General features: G+C 41.4%; 1 pseudogene; it reads right to left on the bottom strand.

Moving 5' to 3' along the window:
• Positions 1-1,236: 1,236 nt before the first annotated feature.
• On the bottom strand, positions 1,237-4,212 carry LOC125506897 (annotated as a pseudogene).
• Between the last annotated feature and the right edge of the window lie 521 nt (positions 4,213-4,733).

Here is a 4,733-nt window from a genome sequence, read left to right on the forward strand (position 1 = left end):
ATGCTTCATCCTCCTTTATTGGCCAGTAATTTATTCCTTTTTAACCGTGTTAAAACAGGGATATCTATTCAACTTGTTGCTATTGCGACATTTTGCTTCGCTTAATTTTGGTGGAACTGCACAAAATGAGACCAGATTTCCATATATGTGTTGAGATCTCTTTTAGATGCACCTCAGGCGTTGTTTAAAATCTTGGTCTTGAAAGGTCAGTACCTACTTTCCTCAGAATTAACTACTGAATCTTAGTTCAAAACGGCAACACTTGTTAGGGATCGGCGGGAGTACCATTTCTATTAGGGATCGGCCGGAGTACATGTTTAAGAAATGCATTGTTCAGAAAATGTCTCTGTTATTATATATCAGTTACAGTGTTTTACAAATGGTACTATCCTGCTTTGTAGTTCTTTCTATATGTTTAACCAAGGTATTGTTAAGATAATGTCTTTGTTAAAATGAATCAGTCGCATTGTTTTAGGAATGGTACTTTTTTGCTTTGTCGTTCTTTATACACTAGATCATCGTTGGCGCGCGTTGCCGCGCCCGTCTTTTTAATACGGAATGTTATGTATTGATGCAATGTTGTGTAGGTATTTTATTTAAAAGTAACTATATGTAACTATGTACAATTTTATTTTATCTAAAAGTTATAGTAGTTGTAGTATACATATTATTGTGATTTTTTGCACATTTGTAGCATAAGATGTTCATTATAATAGACCAAATGCCATTTGCAGGAGGCTAGGATTTTTCTCTCAAGATCATGCATGTCAAGATCCTCTTGGACTTTAGGCCTATAGTGGACACTCCACTTGGCTCGCTGGATGATGTTTTTTTTACGATCACCACTTTGCCCATAGAATTTGGACTTGAAATATCTATTATTTTTACAACTGGTGAGTAAAAGAATGGCTAACTACAAACATAAAGATGACAGAATATCAGAACTGATTTGCAATGTGCAATGGAGACACTGAGATTCAGTTTAAAAAAAGGAAAACATCGACATTGATAGAGAAGCTGATGTGCAAAAGAAAAACAGAGAAACTGCAGACCATTACTGTGCAAAACATTCAGGTACAAAGTAACTAAAGACTGCTGGCTGCTGGCAAGTGTTGTAGACACACTTAAAATAAACACCAAACTATACGACAACACAAAACAGTGTTCGTTCTTTGTGACAAAAGAGACCTCAACGCATGGTGTCTCACAACTATTATATTATTACCCGAGGGAAGATCTTATAAGCATTTTTTTTATGTTTCTCAAGCACCAAATCTAAAAGTAGCAAGGGACATGACTGAAGAAGCTCAATCTAATCATCCAACCTCGTGAAGCAGCAGTACCTCCTCTTTAGAATGATGAACACAATTTGATATGTTAGAAAGGTCCGTCGTGCGTGATGAACTTCTCCAGCTCTAGCTCCTTCCTCGTGTAAATCTTGACAACATCTAGGAGGTTTGTGTGCGGCTTGTAGTTCCCAAAGAAGGCACCTTTCAAGGTCTTGCCACTTAGGAAGTTCATCAGGTGGGTATTGAATGCCACCTCCTTGTGTGGGACACCCACCAGCCTAACCATGCCCCACCCCTGCATTCAGACTTTATGACTGAGCTCAAAGCAGAAAACACATCAATGCTCAGAATGCTCAAACTACAAGTGTATCGAGAACATACATCATGAAAGCATTCAAAGGCAAATATCATGGCGTCGACGTGACAAGTGCAATCCACGACTCTGTTGACTCCAATGTTTGCCATCTCAACAAGCACCAGGAGCATAACTCAATTGCAAGCATTTGATACAATATGGCATCCCGTGAACAAATTAAGAGATAAATGTATGCTCAGGCAGAGAACATAACATACCTCATGCACTGCTTGGTGTGATCCTTTGGGTTTACAAAGTCGGTGCAGCAAAATTTCTTAGCTGGCTTTTTCACAAAAGTTCAGTATGTGTCCGTAAACAATTATGAAAATGTATTTTTTTTCTAAATATAGCAATAGACTGTAACTTGTTCTTATTTTGTAGGGTTCAAGTCCTCATTGATAATACTTGATCCCCTATCCATCCTGGCCCCTTCCATAGCCTAATCATGTGAAAAGAACATAAACAATGACTGACGTCTATAGGGAATAATTCTCATGAACCTCCAATAGTATATTGTGCTAGATAAAATATCATGTTTCACTTAAAGCAAGGCTTACAAATCCAAGGCTAAAAATCGCCACCCTCAAACCCTTTGCCGTTTTTGCGAGGCCTTCTAAATCTAAGTATGGTGTTTCATTGGGAAATAACGGCATCGAAACAATCACTGAAGTAGAGGTCCGGACGAAGATGAACCTCAGTTTCCAGCTGATGGTGAAGTGTGATGGCTCAGCACCTATCAGCATGCCCCGGTCGACATTGATCCTGTAGAGGTCACAAAAATTATAGTGAGCACATTCCTTGCACTGGCCAATGAACACTGGCAGGACATGGTCATCTGGCACAAACTCGGTCATGCCCTCTTCATTGCTCTCAACAATGTTGCGAGGGAGAAATAACTTGGGAAAGGACTTAGATCAAAAAATATTTAAATGCAACGACTAACAGAACATTAATTGAAATGACACTGCTCTAAATAATCCATAAAATATATAGTTATGTGCATGTGTTTTCTTGGAGAATTACTAATGAGCTAAAGAAGAAAAACACGAGGTCAGGAACACAGAGAGTAGATCCCTGCCGAAGAATATGAAATAATTTTATTTTACAAAGCACACTTCTAGGAAGCTTGTGTGATGATTTTTTCGTATGATATTTCTATCCCATGGCAACAAATATGATGCTTGCTTTTTATTATTAGCTACCAGGAATTTTGATTCGGTTGTAGATTATACCCATTTGTCAAACACCTGATTGCAATAATCGACAAATATGTATATCTATCTAAATATCTAGCCATGCAAAAACTAAAGTAGTTTACACAATCAAAGCATCACCAAACAAGCACATGATAAAAATTGCATGACAGAAAAATCACAAGGAAGGGTAAAGATGTTGATAGAGGGAAACATTAGCTGAAAACAATACCATTTGATGGTTTGCTCCAGAGTAAGATGGGTGATGGACCAGGAGAGCACCAAGCGAGACAACATGCATATAGACGCATGTAATGAAGCATCAACAAGTTGGGAAAATTGAAACACATATCTCCATTAGTGTTGCCAACAACTGGCATATCATCTGCCATGAATGCCTCGAGGAACTCACTGTTCATTGCTTACTTCAAAACCCAATGACTTTCTCTCATTGGTCTACTTCACCTAATAGCAAACGCCGCTTCGCCTAGACCTGCATCGGCGTGCGGCCCAGAAGGCCCGAAGCAGCTTTACCACATAGGCTCGCTCCTCGACCGGATGGCGGATGCCCGTGTGAACACATCGCCCACATCGGCTCAACCGGCTTGCCTATCCACGCACAACCTGTGACTGCATCGACAGTATTTTCTTTTTCCCGCGGCTCACCAGTTCGCAGCTCGGCTAGTATCTTCCACAGGTGCTTGGAGCAAAGGTCCTAGTCCGCTTCATAAATTAAAACTTGGAGAAGGTATTTCATGTACGCAACACCGAAAAATGATCATGAAGACATTATTCCTAACTTTTTCTAGTAGGTTCATTCCACACTATTAACAAAACAAAATGATTCCGTTACAAAATTTTGAGCAAAGTGAACAGTGCAGAACACGCCTAAGAGTATACTGGCATGATGTTACTACAAGTCTACAACCGAATAGATCATACCATTATATTTTGTAACACCCTATTACCTATTAATAGACGCCACTTCAAAAATTATGAGAATGATCTACCATACCTGAACATTAGCTTCCTCCCTAATATCTCATTTGCCCCATCGCATAATGTTTTTACCTGCAATTGGCTCAATCAGTACAGAAGAGAACTCATGGATTCCATGAAATATTTGTAGGGGTTAAGTGAAATACCCGAAGAAGCAAAACTGCATGAGTAGATTGTCACCTTCCAGGAGGGGATTTGACATCAACTTCCATTGGAGGAGAGGACATCACCAGTGGTCATGACTTGGAGATGAGCACCCATCCACCCTTGATGGTGCCTGCTGAGGTCGTAAGGGCAGGAACGCCTGCATGGCGGGGAGGAATACATTGGCGGCTCTGAAGTCCCCGCCTTGCTCCAGCACGACTCGTCTTCCCATCCTCCCGTGCTCATCCTCTCATCTTTGTCACACCTTCGACCTTCAGGGAACAACGGGACAGGGAGGCGCCATGGGGGGGTAGCACAAATAGCCGGAGGTAAAAAAAGGAGGGACAAAGGAGGACAGGGTTGCGCAATCTCCTAGCTAGGTGCAGAGCGAGCAAGAGGAGGGAAGGGCGCCGCTGCCTGAGATCCCTTCAGCGGCGGCGGCGGTGGTGGCGATGTCAGGGAAGGGGATGAGGTGCTGCGAGAATGGGCTGGAAGCCTGCAATGCGTAAGGGGTGGAGGCCCAGTTAACCACAGACTTCAGATTTTTCTCTCGGAGTAGCTGCCCTCAAGGACGAGTGGCCCAGTTCGTAAAGTTGAGTTGATCGAATGGCCAGAGATGTCCGAACAGCGAGATCCAAAGGTCAAAATTGTTGATAGCATGAGAGAGCTAGAAAAGTGCTCGGTTATAATGTATCTAAATGTTGAAACAAGGCATTGTTAAGATAATGTCTCAGTTAATATGAATGAATCACA

This window comes from Triticum urartu, chromosome 5, assembly GCF_003073215.2.
Source record: "Triticum urartu cultivar G1812 chromosome 5, Tu2.1, whole genome shotgun sequence".
NCBI lineage: Eukaryota > Viridiplantae > Streptophyta > Magnoliopsida > Poales > Poaceae > Triticum > Triticum urartu.